The 25,868-nt window shown below is 38.4% G+C and overlaps 1 protein-coding gene across 1 annotated transcript in view; it reads right to left on the bottom strand.

Annotated features, from left to right (window-relative positions):
• Window positions 1-25,254, bottom strand: part of LOC144696698 (peroxisome proliferator-activated receptor alpha-like) — a 585,390-nt gene extending 560,136 nt beyond the window's left edge. Inside the window, exons 1-3 of the mRNA XM_078568315.1 lie at window positions 20,297-25,254; window positions 10,728-10,844; window positions 8,938-9,082 (exon numbers count right to left, since the gene is read on the bottom strand). The gene's annotated coding sequence lies outside the window, so the exon portion shown is untranslated. The remainder of the gene's footprint in view (window positions 1-8,937; window positions 9,083-10,727; window positions 10,845-20,296) is intronic.
• Between the last annotated feature and the right edge of the window lie 614 nt (window positions 25,255-25,868).

Below are 25,868 nucleotides of genomic sequence, written 5' to 3'. Positions count from 1 at the left end.
TATCTGTGAAGGTGAGTCAGTGAACAGGTCTCCAGTGACATGTCCAGGCACATGTGGAGGGGTCTACAAATGTATGCCCCAAGGTAACGTTGATTGCATCAAAACACTACTTGGAGTCATTGCACCTTCACTTAATTTCCCTCATGGATTCCACTTCCTCACCTAAATTGCTCAATAAACCTCAAAGAATAGCCATCTTCATCTCTTTGGATAGTGTAATGTCACAGGAAGCAGCAACACAAATAATGGAACAAAGATTTAACGGAAAAAGAATATAAAATGAATGACAGTCCAGCAAAACATGCATTGGGAAGAAAAGCTGCAAATAAAAATGCAAAAAAAAATCTAGAGCCTTGCCCAAAGACAGAAAATTCTGCATGGGATTTTAGTCTCTTCTATTTAAGTATTGAAATGAGGATGTGCATGCCAGTAACATAACCTCATTATTTGCCTCAAATTACTCTCAGAAAATTGAGTGCGAAGGGTCAAGCATGCAATTTTTTGACACAAGCCTGCTGCCTGAAAAGCCTTGTGAAATCGTGGTTTATAAATCAGGTTCACAATAATATTCAGAACTTACAGATCTTTATAAATTGTAAAATGAATGCCAAAGCTCACCATCCTGCAGAGGATATCATCAATGCAACATCAGTCAGGGTAAAGTTATTTTTCATCATTACGACACAATTAAAACTTTGCCTCCAAAAAACTGCAAACATTTAAAATGATATTACTGCTAAAAGCTCATTTTAATTATTGAGGAAATTTGGAGTTAAAATTGCTTAATTGGCTTAATATTGTAAATGACAGGCATTCACTGCATTATATTTTGATGAATTTCTGTACTTAGCATTAATACTGCTCATTTAATACCATGATATGGAGCACATATTCCTTACAGTCTTAGGCCTCCTATAACATGTAAGCAAATCCTGGTAAAAGCTGTTAACAGTGTGCCTTAAAGGAACAATATCTTCATCACACATCGTTAAATATTTTTGTATTTCTTAGCAAACACAATGCACCAAATAAATCCTTTGAAATATCAATGTTCCTTGTCTGTGATAATACTGTGATAACAATGGCATATCCTGTATCCCCAAATCTGGCCTGTTTCTGTGCTGTAAATTATATGTAAAAAAAACTAAAGCATCTGATCATCTGTTTTCCTTTAGTACAAATGTCATCTTTGCAGAATTTCTCCATAAGACTTCCAATTTATCACAATTACTGATAAATTATGGATGAATTTTTGAAATTCCTAACCACAAAGAACTAGGTGTGAAATGTTCAAACCTCTGGACGGCTCTATTGGTGATGCAATGTTCATTCACCTCAGATCCAGGACAAGAAGTTCATTTGAAAACTGTAACTGTGTTTCATAAAGGAGCTTGAAGGACCATGAGTTCAATTTCTAATGAAAACGAGTTCACAGAACTAAACAATTTATGACTTATTCAAACTGAACTCACAGAGGCCCCAGGTAAAGCTAATATTGCAAATAGAAATGTTGCAATAGTACAATAGGGTGCTCTTCTGAAGTTGCCTTGTTGTTGGGCAGAGCAGGGAGTTTTGCTTGCACTGACAATGCTGTGTTTGATTCAAAGGTAGGAAAGTGTATTCTCCAGGATGAACATCTCTTATTCAATGACCATGAACAAGTCACCCTGGGCTGCTTTTGTACACCTTATTCAAAAAGGCTCGGGAATAGGTTAATTGTCAAGCTTCTTGGTTGGCTAATGGTAAGTAGAGCAGCAAAAAAGACTAAAACATTAGGAACCCAGACTTCTAATGGCAACTACTGAGGCAGAACAGAATATCTATTTGCCATCATGTAGTGACACTGACCTCACAAATAAACTGTCTGGTCAATTACTAGTTCCCAAACCTAGTGTATTGACATCACTAGGATCATGCTCTTAAAAACAAAGATACTGGATGTGCGTGACACAGGCACTAAGCACCAACTTGGAACACTTCAAACAGCTGGCAGGGACACAAGAGTCATGATATTCTCAGTGCAGTATCTGTGAAAGATTTAAATTAATTTAATGCCACTGATTATTCTGGTACCAGTAAATTCTGCATTTTTCCCCTGATGGAAAGGCCTCCAGTCAATTCAGTGCATCCAAACAGAATGCTGTCACCACTGGCCCTCAGATATCGGAGGTAACAATCAAAAACTGTTTCCAAAAGCTTTGGGGCAACATCTCTCTGCAGAAGTTAAGGTGATACCAACAGATCTGTCTTCTTGCTAGTCAGTGTGCACACAGATCAAGGGCCCAGCACAACTGGTGTGCTGAGAGTTTAAATTCATGATGCTGTCCTCTGTTCCTGATGACAGTTCATGTGATCTTTCCACCCAGCTCTCTCAGCTGCCTGAACATGTTTGCCAAAACATAAACAGCCTAAAAGCTGAAAATAACATTTTTCTATTTTCCATAATGAGTTGATAAAATTCATGTATTAGCTTTATGAATTCTATAATATCTGTACTACAATTAAGGGTAATCAATTGCACATTATTTTCTCTCCATGCTTACTGACACCCATAGGTTAGCTAAACCTGCAGTAATTAAATCATTCAACAACCACGTGGGGTAACTTGGCCATTGCTGTTACAAGAATCTTATGGCACCAAAAATGGCTATTTGACCCATTGTACCACATGGAACCATAGAAATATACAGCATGGAAGGAGGCCATTCGTCCCATTGTTTCTGCATCAGCTGACAAACAGCCATCCATCTTAACCCCACTTTCCAGCTTTTGGTCCTTAGCCTGTTGGCTGTGGCACTTCAAGTGCATATCCAAGTACTTTTTAAATGTTATGAGGATTTCTGCCTCTAACACACCATTTCAAGTAGTGAGCTCCCAATCCCCGCCCCTTGAATTCCCTCTAAACCTCCTATCCCTTACCCTAAATCTATGCCACTGGTTATGAACCTTACAACAAAAGGGCTTTCCTATCCACTCTATCTAGATCCCGCATAATTTTCTACATTTAAATTAGGTCTCCCCTCAGCTCTTCTCTGTTCTAAGGAAAACAACCATTCTTCATAACTAAAATCTCCAGTCCAGGCAATATCCTCGTAAATCTCCTTTGTATCCTCTCTAGTGCAATCACATCTTTCCTATAGAATGGTGACCAGAACTGCCTGCAGTACTCCAGCTGTAGCCTAACTAGTGTTTTATACAATGTCAACTCTTACAAAGAGCTATCTAATTAATTCCAATCTCCTCTCTTTCCCCCTAGAACTGCAAGTATTTCCTTTTCTTGAATATATGCAATTCCTCTCATCTACCGTCTGGTTCTTTAGCCAATTATCTTAAATCTGCACCTGGTTACTGAGCCACCCATCAGTGGAAAGTTTCCCCTTATTGACTAATAAGATTGCTCATAATTTTGGATATTTCTTTTAAATCTCCACTTAATCTTCTCTATTCTAAGGGGAACAATCCAGCTTCTCTAGTTCCTCACACAACATTTCAAAGAAAATCATCTGCACCCACTCCAAGGCCTTGACATCTTCCTAAAATGTGGTGCCCAGAATTAGATGCAATCCTCTAGTGGAGGCCTATTCAGTGATTTATAGAGGTTTGGCATAACTTTTATTGATGCCAAAATGATTACATTATTCAAAAGGAGGCTTTGAATTTGCTGCAATGTCTCAATAATACTATAGAACAAGAGCAGCATTGACATTAGTTTTATGCTGTATTAGTGCTTCACACAAATTTAATTTGTGCCATTTCAGGTATGGCTACTGAAGATAGCTGCTGTGTATTTACATACCACTGTCCCATGCAAAAGACCAGCTTGCACGAGTTTCCTAGATTTACATGAACAACACGCCAAACAATTAGGCACAACATGGCCAGAAAGCACCTGATACTACTGTAACTGAGATTTCGTGAGCTTGATAGCTATTTTCTGTGTTATTCTAAATTAAACAATCCCATGTTCTGTGAGCAATTGGGGGGTGGGAAGGGGTGTGGGTGGAGATTGGAAGGGACTTAAAAGAACTCTCAAAGTCTGGTAGCATTGGAATGATATTTCTGCATAAGTGCAATTCAGAGAATTTTGGGCCAACGGATATACAGGGTTATAGATGGTGGTAAGTAAAGGGGACTATATGAAAATCAACAGCCGAAATAGGCCTAAATTCAGCAAAGGCAAGAAGGTTCAAATGTTTTCTTCCTCTGCTAACATTTCTATAACATACCACACATACACACAGATGCATACACTAGAACTCAGGTGGCATAGGTAAGTATAAGTCAAATAGCACTAGAAATTCGGCATAGGGATTTGCAGGCCTCATCGGGGGTCCTGGGATCTGTCTGTGGAGGCGCAGTGAAGATTGGGAAAGTAGCTTAACAGAGGCTGTAGAACTAAGCAGGGCTCTTTGGAATCAATTAGGGGGCAGAGTTCTGCAGTACTGAACAGTGGAGGAGACAGTGGAGGCGATTATGACACACCAATCATTTTGAGATCGACCAACATGGCTTTGGAGGACCACTTCCACTGCACTCAGTGGGCGGGACAAAGCCGAGAGAATTAGACTCAATTGTAATTTCCCCATTTCAAGCCTCAATCCACCCCACCCTGCTCCTGCATAGCTAGCCCCTCAACAGCCCCTTTACTGCCACTTCGCCACTAGCACTTTCAACAGGCCAGTTTTTGTCTTTATTTTCCTTTAGCACTTAAACATGAACTTCCCAGTTCTTAAAATGGATATTGACAGGCTAGCATTGCACAGTTTCCTGATATTCTAGGAGCACATGAGTGAAAATTTAGTGCATTATTAGTGAGTTTGTTGACTTACAGTACTTAATAAACATAGACTTCCATAAACAAACAAACAGAAATTACCTCATAAAATTCTCAAAAGGTTCATTGCTTGCATAATTTCCAAAGATTGTCTTAAAAGATAGAAATGATTAAAAAAAACAGAAATGTTTTTACCAAATTTTCAGTAGCAATAAACACCTATCCACTCTGTATGGAAATCATTGTTCTTTATGACCAAAGAAACCACAATTACAGACAGTTTTGTTCAAAACTGCAGCCTTTCAAGGACATTTCCTGTCTGAACCGTTTATAACAGAAAAAAAAATTCTGAACAAATATCATAATTTCACTGAAATAAAGCATTGAGAATTCAATCTCCAGCTTGTATCATAGGCTTTTTTTGGAAAAAGCTGAGAAAATCTGAACTCCTCACAGGACAAGGTAATACAATCTGTATTTCCAGATTACCTGCCCAGAAATCCTGCAAACTGCATAAATTCAGAATGCAGAGATATGGTTGAAAACATGCTCTAACTATTGTGAGGTTAAAAAAAAATTTAGTCATAGGCCAGGCATTTGAGAGCTGACTGAGACCTTGTATTAAAATTTTAACATGGCATTGAAAGACACAAAAGACAATTCAGTGAGTATATTTAATATTATTGTAAAAAAAAGTACCTTTTAAAATTTTGTCTCAAACCTTACTTTAGATATTAGAAACATAGGTTAGAGAAAAAAGGCTTCAATTTTTTCAAAAAGTATTTTGAGTGATTTATGGTGGAAAAGATAATACAGCCAACCTGTTGGCCATGGCTTTTAATTACATTTGCAACAGTTGATAATTGTATTATCTGCATTGGATGGAAATTTACAATGGGAAAATCTTGACATTAAAGTGTTACCAAACATCATGACAACAGCAGGTAAGATTTATGAACTGAAAACGTGCAACTTATGGAAGATTTTTATTATTAGATATATATTTTTCAGCAAATTTGTATAACTATATTAACCAGTCATATAATGCCATGTAATTACAAATCCATACTGCTATCAGTTTTATTCACCTCTCACCCACTGCACGTGTGCAGAGAAATAAACCTTAAACTGATAACACAAACATAATCTGGGGAAAATGGAGAAAGAACACTTCTGTAACTATATAATGGTTTTATGCACAGATTTTAAAATGTTTGATTTATATTCCATAGTAAGCAAAGGGAGGATTAATATCAAGGGCATGATGCCCAGGCAGATATTAATCCAGGGTCATTGTAACCAGAATAATAAAGTGAACTATATTAAATAGTAATTATTTTAGATCTACAATACTGTGATTCTGAAAGTTAAAATCTGTTTGTTGCAATTTCATCTTTTTATTAAAAAAACTTGCATTTTATACTTTATCCTCCCATTTTGTAAGTTTCTTTGTTCCCCACCTTCCATGTACCAGTCTTGAAGTAACAAGATGACTCTGTCGCAAGCTCTAAACCTGTTATTTTGTGATCATTTGCTGGAAGATTAGAGAGCAGCCTGATAAAATTCATCATCTTTGTGGAGTGTCTTGATCTTCATTTGAGTTCCTCTGATGATGGAGCAAGACTTGGACTATTAGGAAACCATAGGCATGAACTAGTGCCCATTCACTTTGTGGTACAGTGCACAGGACTTTCAGGGCACCCTCCCCTCCCTCAAACATTATTTTCTGTTACATTAAAGCCATTTTCTTTAATGCAAAGTGTGCCTTTTAAATTTAAAGTTGCTTTGAATTTCAGACTGTCATATAAAGAATAAGCTTTCTCTGAACTCACTAAAACATTTGTGATCTTGCATTTCTGCAGGGTATCTCATTGGACCACCAAGGTTCTGTAGAATGTACTAGTAGCCTGCAGATTGATGATGAGAATTTTCACACATAACAAGTTCTGGATCCCTACTGTGCTGTTAAAATCATAATGCACAGTAGAGAATCAGCTCAAAGCCAACCTCTTCTCCCATCACTCAGTTCCCAAAACAAAGAAAAAAAAAAATCACATCTTGCATATCCCAAAGTGCTTCATAGTTAATGAATTACTTTTGAAGTGAAGATACTGCATTGTAGGCAACGAAGCTCCACACAGTTATGTCCCATAAAGAGCAATGAGATAAACGAAAAGACAATCTGTATTTTGTGGTGCTGTTTGTGGGTTAAATGCTGGGCAAGAAACTGGGAGAACTTTTCCGCTCTTCTTCAAATGCCACGGAATCTTTCACATCTTCCTGAACAGGCGGATGAGGCTATAGTTTACATTTCATTGAAAAAAGTGGCACCTTTCAAAATGAGGACGCCTCAGCACAGCACTGAAGGATCAACCAAGTTTATGCGCTTGAGTCCTCAATTATCTGACCACGAAGCAAGATTGCTATGAGTCAAGCCAATACTTAACAAGAAGTAAAATGAGCAGCAAGGTTGCCTGAACCACCCCTTATTAGTGCTTGGTAATTGACTTAGGAGAAGCACTGACAAACTCCAGGGCAGTAAAAAGTAGCCAGTGTTCACTACGCAGAGCCAAAAATCTGCAGTGACCACTTCCTAGCATTAGTGTCCAAGTGCGACCACTGGGAGCTTTTGTAGCTGATGTCAGACTTTCACGGGACAGTGGGAGCTTGTCTCACTTTGGCTGGCCACCAACTATTGGTTTCACTTGGCATGTTGACCACCATTAATCCACCAGGCCTTTGGAAGGATGTGGTCTCAGAAAGTTTTATGAGCTCCTGCTCCCAACACTGCCCCTTCTTAAGCTGCCACCTTTGTTCAGGGGCTCTGCCCCTTAAAAGGCCTGGCCTGCAAGATCCACATGATAAGGCTGCAACCCAGTGTATTCAGGTTCCAGTCTATTATGGCCCTTCCAACATACTCCTTCCAAAATAACAGCAGGAGCGTATGAAAGGCCCAAAGATTTTTGACACCCACTTCTTTCTTAAGTTTTGTTCTCATCAAGATGAGGGATAATATTATATTGAGGACAGAAGTCATTATTTTTAGTAGCTAATGTCAACATCAAATACACACAGATCAAATCTAATACAGTTAATTGTAGAACAATATTCAGTGTATTCTGCTCTAACCTCAGTAGAGCATCTACTAGTGCAACACCATGGCATCGTTTCTCATTTCCCACACTGATCACCCTGTGACTTCTCTAACTGAGATTGAAACATTGCTGCATTGCGAACAGTTTTCTATTGTAGGTCCCTGTCCAAGAGGAACTGATCGATAATACTTAAATTCATTTTATATTAGGTCCTAACAACCAGCAGAAGTGTGCATCCTATCTGTACCGGTTAGATTTGAACCATGTCCAAATGTGTGTTTGACCCACTGAATTGTTAATAGTTTATTAAGAATTAGAAAGAGAGATGACTGGCGGTGGATCACAATGCAGGAAAACAACAAATCCCACATTCGCAACTTAATTCATTATAGTCTGGCCCTGGTAAACATTACTCTGAGTTATTCAAACAATCCTAACATTGTTTTAATATTGCACACAGAAAAACCTCTCTCTAAATATATAGAAGATAATTTCCATATTAAATAACCTTGTGCCAGCAAGAGTAAATGTGAAAGTTCAATATTAAAGAGTCTTCAACAGATCAAATAATTTAATGGCTGACTGGCACAGTAAATATTGTCATTGTACCAACATTTTTATCTGAAATTCCTTGGACTGTTTCCATGTTGTCCAGATTTTTTTTAAAAATTGCATTAAAATGTTGATCAATAATCAAGATGACATTCCACAAATTCCTTAGAAAAGTCCAGAATTTAGTGTTCTAACATTTATTTCACAGCCTGAGACAAAGCAGCTTGTCAATTTAATTTATTTATTGTAAATCACTAGTGGCTCCACTATGTCATTACTTACAGCAAACTGCAGGATACAGTGTACGTTCAATAAATGTTATTGTCGCATTTTGGAATCTTTATACAATTTTTCCACGGAACAGATTTACACAGCATTAATTTTAAATGTTATGTTTTAAAGCATAGTGCATTCATGTAAACTTAAAGAGGTTTGAAACAATAGTTGGTTAAGATACTAATACACGATTTTTGATATTGATTTATTATGCGATGTAAATAATGAACAATGTATTACCTTATCACAGTAATCAATAAATATCTCACAGCAGTTGGGTTAAGGAATGGTTGGTCCCAGGTGCTTGGCAGGAGGTCTGGCAGTCCTTCCTTTTGTGTGTGTGAACAGTGAGAAATAAACACACTTAGACAACCAGTCACGAATTCTGCAAGAGTCATAGGCAAAAGGCTATGAGAAGGTTGGAGTCAGGAATAGTCAAAACTTACTTTATTTAAACCCAACTACGTAGGGACACATTTTGTTCTACTATGTGAAGATAACGTGCTGGTTGAATCAAATCCAATCATAACTGCATTATGTGTGTTCAGCTTACTGTGAACTAAAGCAAATTATCGATTCACGTCAGGCCTCGTTTCACCAAGTGTTTGCTCAGTCTGCTTTCAGAGAGACTGAAGAAGTATTTGCGTGAAGGACATTGATATCAAATTGAGATTATTAGGAGATGCTGCTGATACATCCCAGGGTCGCACCATTGTGTAAATTGATAGACAACACTGTGTGTCAACTCTGATAAAACAGTCAGATCGTGTACAGGGCTGACTAATACCACTGAAGTGGAGAAGGTACCTCCAGTGGATTGAATTTGTAATAGTTATCACTATGTGCTAAGATTCTATCTGTCCCCAGTGTTGCAAAGGATAGGTCTTCCACATTGCTGTGGAACGTTCCACTCAGTTGGACTATGTCATACCACCTGACCCTCGTGTACAGAGAAACACCTATGACCACAAATCCGTCAGGCAGTGATCTACGCAGAATGTCCTCAAGGTCCTGTGGGAAAAGAAAATGGTGGATCCTGTAGGATAGTTCCCTGAGAAGACTATCAAAGTCATTTGGCAGAATGCCTCATTGCCAAAACTTTTAAACAAGCACCAAGTTGGTGTTGAAAAGGGCTCTCCCCATCAGATCCTTCTTGCACACCCGGAGTCTCAGTGCTACTGCACTGCCCTTGAGTGGCTGCAGCGGGGAAGGGGCCATCACCAACATCCTACAGGAATGTGCCTTGGCGAAGAAGGCGTGCAAAGAGAAACAGTGGTTTTTGTCAGTGTTATCCCGACCTGCTCTGTAACACAGGATTCTGCACTGTACGGATTGTTTTCAGAGATGCACACCAAGACAAACATCAACTGCTGACGGAGGATCATCAACTCGGTGAAAGACAGTCTTTGGTCTACCCAAAACTTGCTAGTCTTCCAGTGCAAGGAGCTGTCCACAACCAAGTGTGGTAGGCTGGCACTTTCCAAGGTCCAGGGCTATGTGCTGAGGGGTGCAATAAAGTTTGGGAGAGCTGCCACTAAAGCTCAATGGGGAAAGACCACATCTAAGGCCTTCATGACATAGTACACCAAAGGGCTGGAACCCACGTAAAACCCCTCAGGCTATATGCACCAGAGAACATTTGACAGGAATTGTAATTTAACATGTATTCTAAGTGTAGTGAGGCACCTCAGAGTGCCACATATTCTATTGAAAGAAATTGAACTATATTGCACTCAATGTAATGTCAAATTTGGACTCTAATTGTAAAGTGCTTCTACAAATTTTATATATAAAGTATATTTTTTGAAAAATAAGATTTGTAATAGTTATGCAGATAAGGTACTGAAAGAAAGAAGCAGCACTAGGATTTGGAGATGAAAATTTGTGAGAAATATCTTCAAGGACAATTAAATAATAGTGTTTTGACTGTTGGTAATTTTGAATTAAAAAGGATGTTTTTATTTAAATATATGGAAGACATATTTAAAGTGCAACAGGTGTTACGTGGAAAACACTTAATATCATAGTACCTGATCTCTGTAGTGTTGTACATGGCTGGTCTGGAGTGTTTGTGCTGTTCAGCTTCTGCTTAACAGCTGTGTTTCATCTGGCTGTTTCTTAAAGGTCGAGGTGTACTCCCTGCAGGTCTAAACAGGCATATCTTAAGTAAATCAGAAGCTTTGTGAATACATGTTTATTTAGAATGTGCCTCTCCTTGGGAATTGGTTGGGTTGTCACAAGATCAGTAAATCAGCAGGAAATGACATCTTTGTCTTTCCAGTCTTTTTATCAAAATTTAAATTATTTCAGTCTCCCTACCACTCCATTTTTCAGCCATCGTTTTCATGGGCTTCAATTTAGGCAGCCAGCACTATCACCAAGCAGGAACCTCATTAGAACATGCAAATTGGGCCTCCATGACATCATTATAACCACAATATCATTTGGGAGGTGTTAAACATGGTACCTACAATGTACTAGATGCATTCACTATCCATAGCAAGAAGCAACTAGAACCAACGTCACTTAAAAGGATTTCCCAGAGCAGATCTGACAAAATTAACAATTAAGGTATTTGGAAGTTTTGTGGCTTCAATTGTTCTCCCTGGCTCATAATCCAACTCTGACACCTTTATTAATGCTTTCCGTCAATTCCCCTCCTCCCTAATTGGCCTTGCCCTTTAACATGTTGCTGCAGGTCCACACGTTGTGTGCATGTCCCACTGGATTTCCCATTTTCTCAAAACAATAAGCACCTTGTCCATAGAATCTGAAAGAAGTAGAAACACCAAAATGAATCAGTTGCAAGTGCGCTGGCAGTATCAGGTTGGTTTTCTGGTCACTCCATCCAATAAGTACTGAAAATTGACCCATCTGACTCGTTATTTCTACTTCTGCTTTCCCTCTAAACCCAAAATTAAACAGTTAAAAACATGAAAATTTACCTGAAGGAGTCATTTTGGAGATATTTTCAATTAGAAAGAAACTGAGTAATAAATGCAAAAAAAATCATACAATTGGAAGATATTCCCTCCCAACTGAAAAAGTCTGCAATTCACATTGGCAGAATCATAATGATGCGGGATGGGGAATTCTTGCACTCGCTCAGATTTATTGGATTAGAGCTAACAGTCATAGCTCTGGATCTAAGTATTGATTTTTAAGACTAAGCTTTAGAGAGAGGCTGAGTGGCAGCTGCTAATTAACCACTTACAACCACCTATTTATATAGTGCCTTTAAGAAAGAAAAATCCTCCATGGCAGTTCAGAAAGGCATGATCAGGCAAAAATGGATACCGAGACAAAGTAGTGGGATGGAGATGACTAAAATTTTGCTGAAGAAAGGGAATATTAAGAAAGGCATTAAACAAGGGAAGCAAGGTCATGAAGCAAAAAGGAATAATGACGGAATTCCGGTGTGGGGGTCTCTGGGGCTGAAAGCATAACTGCCAATGTTAGGATAAAAGTCAGGAGTGTGCCCAGGAGGCCAGAGTTAAGGAATGGAGATTTTTGGGGGACGGTGGGGTGGTTGCTGTATGACTGAAGGAGGCTAAAGTGTTTAAGGCAAGGTCATAAAGGAATTTAGACACAGTGGAACTGGGAACCAATATAGGTCAGTAAGGACAAGAGGTGATGGTTGAGTGGAGTTGCGTGTGGGATTGGATATGGATAGCAGAGTTTTGGATGAGTAGAAATGTTGAAAGTAGAGGAGGGGAGGCCGGCCTGAAGAGCACTGACCTAGTTGAGTCTTGGGTTGCAATGACATGAATAAGGATTTCAGCAGCAGATGGACCAAAGTGGAGCAGAGATGGATGATGTTACAGAAATGGAAGTAGGCGGTCTTTGAGATATGGGATCATTAATTTAGGGTCAAATAGGATGCCAATATTGCAGCCTAAGGCATTCATTGGGGAAGATATGAAGTCAATTGCAAGATGTTTGTTGCTGGGGATAAAGACAGCGACTTTAGTCTTCCTATCGTTGAACTAGAAGAAACTGTGGCTCATCCACGACTGGATGTCAGACAAGCAGTGCAGGAGACAAGATTAGTGGTGGAGGAGTTGAACCGTGTGTATTGAGTGCTGATACAATATCTGCGGATGACGATACAGATGACTAAATGGAAGAAGCTAAGGATAGACTATTGGAAAATTCCAGAGGTAACAGTGCAGAGACAAGAAAAAAAACAGAAACAAAACATACAAAATTCTTACAGCGCTCAACAGGGTAGATGCTGGAAGGATATTTCCCATGGCTGGGGGTTCTAGAACTGGGGACATAATCTCAGAGTGAGGGCCAGGCCATTAAGGGCTGCGATGAGGAGGAATTTCTTCACTCAGTGGGTGGTGAATATTTGGAATTCTCTTCCCCAGAGGGTTGTTGAGGCTCAGTTGTTGAGTGTGTTCAAGGCTGAGATTGACAGATTTCTACATATTAAAAACATCAAGGGATACGGAAATAGTGCAAGAAAATGGTTTTGAAGTAGATCAGCCATGATCTCACTGAATGGCGGAGCAGGCTCGAAGGGCTGAATGGCCTACTCCTGCTCCTATTTCTTATGTTCTTATGTTCATTCTCCCGCCTACTCCCCGTAACCCTACACATTCTTCCTTTGCAGATAACAGTATAATTCCCTTTTGAATGCTTCGATTAAACCTGCCTCCACCAAGCAGTGTATTCAAGGCCGAAACCACTCGCTACATGAAAAACTTTTCCCTCATGTCGCTTTTGCTTCTTTTACCAATTACTTTAAATAGGGACATAGAGTTATACAGCAGAGACAGGCCCTTTGGTCCATCGTGTCCATGCCGGCCATCAAGCACCTATCTATTCTAGTCCCATTTTCCAGCACTTGGCCCGTAGCCTGTTTAAATCTGTGCCCTCTTGTCCTTGATCCTTTCACAAGTGGGAACAGTTCCTCCCTATCTACTCTGTCCAGACCCTTCATGATTTTGAATACCTCGATCTAATCTCCTCTCAGCCTTCTTTTCTCAATGGTTCTTTTCTCCATGGAAACAGTCCACACTTCTCCAATTTATCTTTATAAGTGAAGTTCCTCATCTCTGGGACCATTCTTGTGAATCTTTGCTGCAGTTGCTCCAATGCCTTCACATCCTTCCTAAAGTGTGGCGCCCAGAACTGGACGCAATAATTCAGCTGAGGCCGAATTAGTTCAACATAACCTCCTTGGTCTTATACTCTATGCCCCGATTAATAAAGCCTAGGATACTGTATGCTTTATTAACCACTCTCAACCTGTTGACACTTTCAATGGCATACATACATATACACCCAGGTCCCTCTGCTACTGCACCCTGTTTAGAATTGTGCCCTTTAGTTTATATTGACCCTCCATGTTCTTCTGACCAAAATATATCACTTCACATTTCGCCAAACTGAACTTCATCTGCCACCCGTCCGCCCATTCCACCAACTTGTCTATGTCCTTTTGAAGTTCTACACTATGCTCCTCACAGTTTACAATGTTTCCAAGTTTTGTATCATCCACAAACTTTGAAATCGTGCCCTGTATGCCAAGGTCTAGGTCATATTAATATATATATCAGGAAAAGCAAGGGTCCCAACACTGACCCCTGGGAACTTCACTATAAACCCTTCCTCCAGCCTGAAAAATGTCCATTAAACACTATGCTGTTTCCCTGTCACTCAGCCAATTCCATATCCATGTTGCTACAGTCCTTTTTATTCCATGAGCTATAACTTTGCTCTCAAGTCTGCTGTGTCGCACTGTATCAAAAGCCTTTTGAAAGTCCATGTACACCATATCAGCTGCATTGCCCTCATCAACACTCTCTGTTACCTCTTCAAACAACTGCAGCAAGTTAAACATGGTTTACCCTGAAGAAATCCATTCTGGCTTTCTTTAATTAACCTGTATTTGTCCATGTAACTATTAATTTTGTCCTGAATTATTGTTTCTTGATGTTTCCCCACCACCAAAGTTAAAATGACAGGCCTGTAGTTCTGGGCTTGTATTTACATCCTTTTTTTGAACAAGGGTGTAATGTTTCCAATTCCCCAATCCTCTGGCACCATCTCTGAGTCTAAGGAAGGCTGAAAAATTATGGCCAGTGCCTCTGCAATTTCCACTCTCATGTTCCTCAGTATCCTTGGACGCATCTCATCCGGTCCTGGTGCCTTATCCACTTTTAAGTACAGATAGCCTACCCAATGCCACCTCCTTATCAATTTGAAACCCATTTAGTGTCTGGATTACCTCCTCTTTCACCATGTCCTGGGTAGCATCTTCTTCCTTGCTAAAGACTGATGCAAAGTATTCATTTAATACCTCAGCTATACACTCTGCCTCCATTGGTATATCCTGCTTTTGGTCCTTAATCAGCCCTGCTCCTCCTTTTACCGCCTTTTATTAATTATATGCCAAGAAAAACCTTTGGGATTCCCTTTTACGTTGGCTGCCAGTCTCTTTCCATGTTCCCACTTTGCTTTTCTTATTTGCTTCTTCACCTCCCCTCTGAATCTTCTACATTCAGTCTGGTTCTCAATTGTATTTTCTACCTGATATCTGTCTTAAGCATAATTATTTTAATTTCTATCTATTTTATCATCCAGGGAGCTCTGGCTTTGTTTGCCCTGCCTTTCCCTTTCGAAGGAATATACTTGACTTCACCGAAATACCTCTTCTTTGAAGTTAACCCACTGTTGAGCTACCTTTTCTTGTGTCAACCTTTGACTCCAATTTATTCGGCCCAGGGCCATTTTCACCCCATTGAAGTTGGCTTTCTCCCAGTTAATTATTCTTACTCTGGAGTGTTCTTTTTCCTTTTCCATTGTCATCCTAAACCTTATGACACAATGATTACTGTCCCCTAAATGTTTTCCTACTGGCACTTAATCCACTTGGCCCACCTTATTCCCAAGAGCCAGGTTTAGCAATGCCTCCTTTCTCATTGGATGTTATGACACAGCAGTTGGTAAAGGTTGAGTTATTTAAAATCCCAGAGGGAAACTTTAAACAACTGTGCTTTCAATTGGTATGTCTGAAATGCAGCTTGGAATTCAGGAATAAAACTAACAGGCCTCGAGAAGTTTTTTATATAAATTAAATTAAACATTTATTAATTTAACAACAAATTTAAACACATACACATGTCTACAAATTACTACCATAATAAATTTTAACCAAATCCCCAAATTAATCATTCCCAGGTAAATATCTTTGCCAAGGCAACAACAATCGATAGACTTTAAACAGACACCAGGCAAAGCACATTTTATCTCACAAATTCAGAACAAGGTTCCTTTCAATTTGTTTCCATTGCAGACAGTTGTAAGCTTACAAGCGGCTTAGATCTCACATGCCTCTGACTTCCACACACAAAACTCTTCTATATATACCTAGCCTTCCCTTTGAATGTAAATTCTCATTGTATCACCAGGCCCTTTGTACTCCACCTCTTTTAACAATAAAACCCATTTTATAGCACCAATTTTATTAGTAATATAAACATATTGCTTGGTGTCTCCTAGCTAGGTGCAAGATTTCACCCCCAGTCTTCGAATGGTTTATTCAACAAAATGCAAATGCACCCTTTACCTTACTGTTAACATCTCAAAACTACTATACATCAAAGCACCCAGGCTAGCTGGCTTTAATCTAATTAAAACACAGCTACAAGTCCAATTTAAAATAATTTCCAATAACTTATATACATTAATAGCTTCATGACATCGGACTGGTAAAATACTGTAGAAAATTTTCCTGAACACGCTCTTGGAACTTTTACTCCTCACTGTCCTTTACACTAATACCAGTCTATAGTTGGATAATTAAATTGTTTCTTTAGATCCTTCCACAGTAGCTGATGGCCTTTAGGCAACACTGAGCAATGTAACTGCACTTTTTTGGTTCCTTAGCTGTAGCCAAATAGATTCCGCCCTTGACCCATCTGGAATATCCTCTTTCTCCAATGCTGCAATGCTCTCCTTAATCAATACTGCCACCCCGTCCCCTTTTGCTTTTTTCCTAAACACCTTATATCAAGAAATATTTAACACCCAGTCCTGCCCTTCCTTGAGCCAGGTATCCGTTATAGCTACGTCATATTTCCACATGACAATTTGTGCCTGCAATTCACCGATCTTACTACCACAATCTGTGCATTCAAATACATGCACAGCAACCCTGATTTAGACTTTATTACTTTTTCCCTTACTCTGAAACCACCTAATAATTTACTATTCCTTGTTCTAGTGTTATCTATCTTTCCCAGTATTCAGTGCACCTTGATATTCCTCTCTGATATTATCTCTTAGTTCCCACACCCTGTCAAGTTAGTTTAAACCTTCTCCAATAGCACTAGCCAAATGGCCTGCAAGGAACGCAGTCCGTATGGCCCTTCTTCTTCTGTAAATACGGACTCGAAATGATAGCTTTGTTTTTCTCTCTCCACAGGTGCTGTCAGGCCTGCTGAGTTTTTCCACCATTTTCTGTTTTGTTTCAGACTTCCAGCATCCACAGTATTTTGCTTTTATCTATTTAGGTGCAACCTGTCCAGCCTGAACGGGTCCCATCTCACCCAGAGCCGGTTCCAATGTCCTAAAATTCTAAAGCCCTCCTTCCTGCACCATCTTTCCAGCCATGCATTCAACTGCTTTATCCTCCTATTTCTATACTGACTTGCACATACTGGGAGTAATCCAGAGATTGCTACTTTTGAGGTCCTGCATGTCAATTTTCTACCTAGCTTCTTAAATTCTGGCTGCAGAGCTAAAAGCCCAAAAAATATTCATCTATTTTATGCCTGCAATTTAACAATTTTTGACATTTTATCAGTAGTTTGTTTCACTTGCATAGGCACATAAAAACAAACATATAATAGTAATGCCAGTACAATCATGTAATACACAATGACAGAAACAACTTCCCTATGCCACAGATTAAAAACTTGTCTAAAATTCAGACAACATACTGTTTCTTTTTTTTTCATGTGGAATCTTTAAGTCCCTTCAACTGAGAAGTGAATTTCAATCACATTCTGATACAGATTTTTAAACTGAATCTTATTGAGATGAATTATTGAGAAGAATGTACATTATTTTTTAAGTAATGCTAGTTATTACCATTCCCAATTTGTATAATATACAAAGAGCGAGAGCAGGTCAATTTTCTCTGATTATACTCAGACTTCCCTATGACAAGTGCTGCTATGTCTCGATCTAACAAAGATGAGACTCCTATTCAGAGAGTTTATGTTTACATCCAGGCTCGACCCACATTTGGGGACAGACAAGTAAGGCCATTTCAACAAGTTAATTTCAGCAGATCTTGGAAAGCTGGAACTCTCAGTGGATGAATGATCCATCTAAAGGACCAGGGTTATTTTCACAAGAAAATACAGCAAATCTATCCCACCCATTAAAGACAGCTCTTGTCAGTCTATATTTGTAACAGTTATAGTGGATAGGGAGAAATCCATGACTTTAACTGTTACATTAATTCAAAGTGAGGGGTGGTGGGGAAGAATGAAGAGAATGAGAGGGAACTGAACAGGTTTTTTAAAATAAAAATATCTATAGTCAGTTATATTGATCTATTAACATATCAAAATATTGATTACCATTTCTATACATAAAATAAGCTTTATTTGAAGACACTAAATGAAAAGAAAACTGCTCTACCTCTTCTACAAAACCAAAAGACAGTACAAAGAGCAATTACATAATTATGAGTTTTAAAACCTCAATAGAAATCGCAGATGGTACCAGTAATATTAATCTTCAAAACAATTGTCAGTATTATTTCTCCAATCATATTCTTCATCAATGTGTACACTACAATTCATCTTTTATATCCTTGCAATCATAATAAATTTGTTTACGAATCAAATGTTCATTTAGTAATTGTAACCCTATCTCCATAATTTAAATGTATTAGTCAAAACTGTATGGAAAAAAACTTTAAAAGACCTCCTATTTATCGCCGTGTATATTCGCACAACTGGCATAAACAAGAAAAATTACGAGCATCAGCTTTTGGTATAATCTGGGGAAAAATTAAAATAAAACCATTATGGCATATGCTGATCTACCTGAGTTGAGGAGGAAAAGTGTAGCAATAGATTTTGAAACATATCAGCTTTTAAAACCAAATATAACACTGCCTCTCAAGCCATGCCAAGATTATATCGCCTTACCGTTTGTAGCAATCAACAAAGAGAAATCAAGATTTAATTTTAAACAAGTCCACGCACTCATTGGTGTTGTACCAGTTGATACAGTGAGTGTTTATGTTTAGCTTGGTGCCACAAATAAAAGCAAAAGAGCAGAGATAGCTGCCGGTTTCTCGCCACTTCGCACAGTGATTCACCTCCGCTTCCGTCTCTGATAGATACAATGCGGTTTTAAGTTTAATTATTAAGTAACAATATTAAATGATGATTTTACGGTTCCCCTTTCCAAACTAACTTTTCTTCCCTTGTTCCAAAGTGAGGTGGCTTAATTTCACACCTATACACTTGTATTTGCGATAAAAGGAAAAAAGGATAACACTTCGGAGTTATTTTAATACGTTTTTCGTTATCTTGTGGTCGGCATGATTATTAACTGCAATAGGCAGGAATTCATTTATTGGCTTAAACCGCTTTCGAGCTACAGCGGAAGATAAAAAGTCGTCGAATGTGTTTAGTGCAAAGATTCGTTCTTTTAAAGTGTCGCATTTTCTCGCTTTGAGAACAAAAATATAAAAAGTTTCATTCAATATCACCCAGTTTGTAGAATCTACCGGCGATGTACTTGAACTTTAAAAAAAACATAACTGCTGAAAATGGCGGCGGGAAGGAGAGTGCGGAACCATCAGAAAAAAAGTTTTTAAAAACCATGTATGTCTGGCTACAAAAAAAAATCTGCTTTACTCTTACATGGGAAAGTGAAAAATGAAAAGTGATCATGTTAAGAGTAGTTTCCTTCAGAAGTTCATGTTACGCAACCGTAAGTGATCTGATTCATTTGAAGTTGGATTTAATTCAATGTTCAGATTCCACCCCCCCCAACCCCCATGTAAAATTTTTGTCAGCTTTAAACTTGACATTTCCTAATATTTTTTGTCCTCAGTCAAAAAGAGCGCTCAAGAAATTAGTACATACGATGTATATTGCTTCCGAAAAATTAGATAACTTTGATTCACCTGTTTTTAAAAAAAAAATTTCAACGGCAGAATAAATTCCTAAAACCGCTTACTGAAGATCCTTTTCAGTGACCCTACTTCTTAAATTGTTTCAATCTCTCCCTTCACACGAAAGGTACAATTAAAATGTTCTGGGCTTCATGTTAACTCATTTAAATCAGCTGTCAAACTTGAACTTGACTTTTTTTTTGATTTGGAGGTGAGAAAAGCTTAAAGGTGTAAATTTAGGGAGCAGTGAATTCGGACAGAGCTCCCAAGAAACCGAGAGAAATGTTTCCCGTGTCTTTAGTTTTAAACTGCTGTTTGGAGGCTAAGATTTCAGAAGCGGGGGTGGGGGGAGGGGGCTGCAGCTGTTTTCCTCTAGAAGGCGGCTGGATAAACGCGGCGCCATTTTGTAGCTCAGAGCTGTTTCTTTGTGCCTTTCTCACTCACCTGGCAAGCGGAAGCGGAAATGGGTGGGTCGTCTCTTGCGCACAGCTGGCCCTGCCCTCCAATAGGATGCCGCAGCGTCACCCAGCGCGCGCGCGGCGTTCACTGTGCACGAGGAGGGGAGTTTGCAGCTGATTATAGAGGATTGTCACTCCTGCACATTTCACGCACTTACACAAGGACGGGTAAAAATGACAATTACCATCACAGCGTGGAGTCTTTCAGAAACACTGTCACTTTCACGGTATCCACCCTATCCAACTCCTTTAATATATTTTATCCAAACCATAACCAGAATTTCTGTCAACTCTTTCCCTTTTAAAATGTAGTACAAACTGAATTCAATTTGATATACTCCATTTTGCTTCTCTTCTTTTCATGCTCCATAATATTGCACTCCATATTAAACAATTTCATTAAATTAAAATCGATTCACCATACGATTCTACTCCTACCTATGCTGACGCCATTCCTGCCCCAGCAATGCCTATCCTATTACACACTGAAGTTCAATGCCCTCTTGACCTATTTGTTACATCCTCTGCCACCCTGCCTCTGGGCTCCTCCTATACTAGTCTCCCACTGTACATTCATTCTCACTTTTTAGCTCTTTAGTGGTCAGGCCATGCAAACCACCTCAACAAAAATCAAGTTTCTTTCTTTGTCATTGACAGAAAACTTCAAGCCAAAAACTTGCTACCATTCCATCCTCACATACATCAATCAGTCATCCATTCATCATCAGTTATACCCCAAACCACAGCCATTCAAAACAAACATTGACTGAATAAAGCTTTTAAAATTTAGCCTCTCGTTCTTCTTTAAATAATTTGAATACAAACTGCTAGAAACTAAAGAAAATATTCTAACAGTTCCTCTGACAATAATGCTGATACATCCAAGAAATTGGGTACAATGCACATGCTCAGACTGCATTATGCATTTGGTTAACAGAATTACAGCTCTGAGCAAAAATATCAAGTCTAAGCCCAGCTCTTTGGCAGAGACTTAGGCCTTCAAGTTAAAACTTTAAGGAATGGATTCAAAGAAACATAATTCAATTGATCAGTTTTTGCATGTTATTATGAAATATGTATTTAAAGCCTAATATTGGACATTAGAAATTCCAGTTACTAAGAAAAAATGATGGGAAAAGCTTTTCAAGGACCAGTTTGAGTGATTTTTGTGCAAACAATAATATGGCACTCCTGATAGTGTACAGGAGGCTACAACATAAAATAATGAAATACCTATTAGAATGCCACCTACTGGCGTCACAGGGAAGTATAGCAGGCAAATGTACACATTTCAATATGAGAACTTCCATAAGAAACGTTCACATGATAATTTCCAGTAGAAAAACCCATATACGAATTCAATATATATTTATAATGTTATGAAAATGTTATATCTGTGCGCACATCTGTGAATTGTTTCCACTATAAATTTCTATGTCCACTTTTATAACTGTCTGTGTAAACCAGCCACAATGTAATTATACCTGGCAGTGCAATAGTGCTTCAGTTTTATTCCTGTGTGTACTACAAAAACCTGTGCTGCAGTTACACTTCCTGCCTGTGATGGTGCTGCTATGCCTCCAATGGTGAGAGATGTAATTATAGTGTAACAAAATTATGAAGGTAGCTTCTATAATAAGTATGAACATGGGAATTTATTTTGAAAAAAGTTGACGGATGGTGCCCGCAAACATAATATATTTTAAATTTTTAATTATTGATGTATCTAGCATGTGTCCATCATTCTGCTCACATACTTTACCACAAATGCAATACAATCTTGAAAAGGGAAAGAAAGCTGGACTCTTCTAATCTGGAAACATGTGGCTACAGTATACCAATATCCACACAGCACAAAGAAGCACATATACTCTGTACAGTGCATAAATACAGCACAGAATACTACATACAAGCTGCTCAATGAAATACGTCAAGTAAAAGTAACTTATGCATACAGTCCAGTGAAATCTATATTATAGTATAGTCAGTGGAAAATTCACATAGTTTAGAGAATAGAACATACAGTCAATATTAGGAAATGAACAGATACTGTACTTGGATCTGTTTGAGTTATTTTTTTGAATAATCAATAAGTGCTATTCTATATAATTTATGGATCTCCTTATACAGTCTATTAATTTCTCTAATACAGTGTAAATGCAGTTTATGCAACACCAGACTATGGAAAAATCCTTAATGAAACTGGGATTCCACATACATACTATTCAAAAAATAGAATCCCAGATACAATGGCAAATGCACACTATATAGACTTCCACATGCACACTGTACAGAAAAATTGAAACTTATTATACTGTAAGAAACAGTGCAGAGAAAAATGGATTCAAGTTTTGATAATCTAACACCCATTCACATTGTTGATCTATATGCAAATAAGCAGACTGAACAGAGTTAGATAATAACAGACATAACAGTCAGTCAAATCCTGTAACATGCAGACAAGTGAACATATAACATTATAGAATATATGCTCATATGTCCTTTTGCCATTGTATTGTATCAGCAATATAGAGGCAGGTGAGAGAATTCCACATGGAAATATAAGATGTTAACCTTTGCCAGTCTTGCATCTGATCACAAAAGTTATGGGTTCCAGCCCACATTCAAAGATTTGAGCATATAATCTAAATTACCAATGTAGTACTGAAAGAGTGCTGCACTGTTGGAGGTGTCATCTTTCTGATGAGATATTAAACCGGGCCTTGTTGGACCTTTCAGATGGATGTAAAAGATCCCATGGTACTGTTTGAAAAAATATTAAGACAACATATAATCCTCAGCCAATGTCATGAAAGCAGACTAGCTGGTCATTTTATTCATTGTTGTGTGTGGGACATTGTTCTATGCATATTGGTTACTGCATTTCTCTACATTGAAACAGTGACTGTATTTCAAAAGTACAGTACATCAATGTCTGTGAAGCATTTTAAACATCCTGAGGCCATGAAAGGCATTATATAGTACTAATTCTTTCTATCACTAATTAGATTTATGAATATATTAAGACAAAAGGATTTGTACTGTAACGATGAACATTAGTATTCTCTACAAGAAAAACTACATACTCATTTAAAAATAAATCTGTACAGGTGATCTATTGGTAAATCTACATAAATACATAAAGCTGTTATTCTATATATAAATTCCAGACATACACAACAGTCCAGGCAAATCCACACACAGGTTGAACTCCAGAGCAAATTCACACAATTAATTATACAGGCAAATGTTCAGACACAATTATATAGGTAAATTTACATATTCAACTGTGGACGCAAATCACAGACACAACTATATAGAAAATATTCACATACTAAGCTACATGCAAATTTGCACAATCTCAGCTGTATAGATAAATGCATACACACTCAACTGGACATGCTTCTCATGCACATATATTGTGGAGGAGTTGTATGCACACACAAGACTACAGTCAAATCTATTCATGTGTACATAAATCTATTTGTGCATGTTTCTGCAAACACTTAGTTGTACAATCAAATCTATAAACATTCAACTATGCAAGAAAATAAATACTCACGGGCCAAATTTCATATATGCAGGTAGATCACAGACACTTAACTGCATAGGCAATCTTCACTTAATCATACAGGAAAGTGTATACATACATCCAAACCTGCAGAAAAATCTGTCTGCACTCTTTACAGTGAAATGTTTTACACACTCCACTACGCAGGCACACTGGTCCATCTTGGAACAAGTTGATCAATGAAGTGCATTTAATAAAGGGCAATCATTGCCTGTAAATTAGCATCTTTCTCCCAAAATTCAAGTAATACTCAAGTTAGTTTTGGAGAATTCCAGTCTCGCAATATTTGATTCCCCCAAATAACAGAGTAGCTATTCTGTGCTAGAATGCTGTATTTATACTGCAGCAATAGTCTTAGATCTGGACACGCATGCTCAGGGCTCCTCTCCCAGTTGGTAACATTTAAATGTTTGGACAACACAAGCAGCAGCATCGGCACCGTCCAACAACTCAATTCCTCTGAACCCCTGAGGAACCCCAGCATTTCATTTTCTGTCATTAAATTAAACGTAAACAACCATATTTCATCTTATTTTGTATTTCACATAAATGGTTTTCCGTTCAATGCTACGGGTTAGAGAGCAGGGATGCCTGCTGGATCGTTGAATTATTTAAATCATTGTTCAATAGTATTCCTAGAATTGTAAAATCATTAATTTGCGCATAAAATGTAAACAATTCGCTGACGATCTCCAGAGAAACCTAAATGGTCATCACTCTTATAGCGTCACGCCCGATAGACCAGGAATTGGATAGTCAAATCAGTCTCTTTCTGTAGTTTAATCGCACGGTCTAATCGACCTAACCAGACAGGGAGCAAAACAGTTTCGTTTCCGTTCAACATGGGACGCTAATTGTATTCCCCACCCCCACCCCCGCCGTCCAAAGCCAGCTTCACAGAACTTGCACAGCCTTCTTATACAGTTTAACATAAAATACACATTCTTAGATTAATTGAAATAGTTTCTATTATGCAATTTTCTCTGCTGCTGATGGTTACATACGATACTTTAATGAGTGTACGGAAAGAGATGCACAAAGAACGCTCAAAGCATTATGTAACCGCCAGCAGCAAAAGAGAAACTAGAATAGAAACATTTTCCATTAACAATCTAAGAATGTTTATTTTATAAACAATATAATAATGTCGTGCGGACTGTTTGAAGCGGGCTTTGGACTGCGGGGTTAGATGTTGGGTGAAAATGAAACTTTTAAATCGCTATATGGGGTATTTAGGGGTAGATGAGCTGGAGGGAGAGAGGAGCAGCAAATCCCAGAGCCAGTATCTCAATCGGAGCTGTAAAATCCAGGTTAATCCAGCTGTCCGCGTTTTTTCTGATGTTGCACGCGAATATCAAAGCAGCGCCTAAAATAGCCTGACCTCAATATTTAAAGGATCATCTCTCAACACGTTCTATCGACTTGAAAAGACAGAAGCAAGGATTTAATGCAGAGTTGCGTAGCAATGCTTAATGATCTTTGCTATCCGCATGCATAGGGGAAATATATCCTTGAATTTTCAACAGAGACTAGAACTTCGAAAAATGCTGCGTCCTTCGCGTTTCCCTGCCCCGCCTCCAGATCAGTATAATTTGTTTCATTTAATAACATTCAAACATATCAATTCAAATGAAATAATAATTGATTTAGTAATTTCCAATTCACTATCGCTTTAAGATGGCAGGTAGGACTTTTCTAAAGTTGCGTTGTTGGACGTTATTGAAAAGGAGTGAAGGAACCCGATGTACTGACTGCACCCCAGGATCTGAGATATCGAGTATGGCTCCTATAACAAATGGTGTAAACCCGTGTTGTGGTAGATATGGTATCCCTGACCCCACTGAACCGTGATGTTTTTACATGTCATCGTGTACAAAAAAAACAGCGTTCCCTGTCCCTAAGGACAGAAGAAGGGGTTCCGTAGTGGTTCAGACCCACTACCCAGGTGAACACATTGTACCCTCTCTGGAAGTCTTGGATTCCTCCT

The sequence above is a fragment of the Cetorhinus maximus genome, chromosome 22 (genome assembly GCF_964194155.1).
Source record: "Cetorhinus maximus chromosome 22, sCetMax3.hap1.1, whole genome shotgun sequence".
In the NCBI taxonomy this organism is placed as follows: domain Eukaryota; kingdom Metazoa; phylum Chordata; class Chondrichthyes; order Lamniformes; family Cetorhinidae; genus Cetorhinus; species Cetorhinus maximus.
This window is presented reverse-complemented; position numbering and strand designations above follow the sequence as displayed.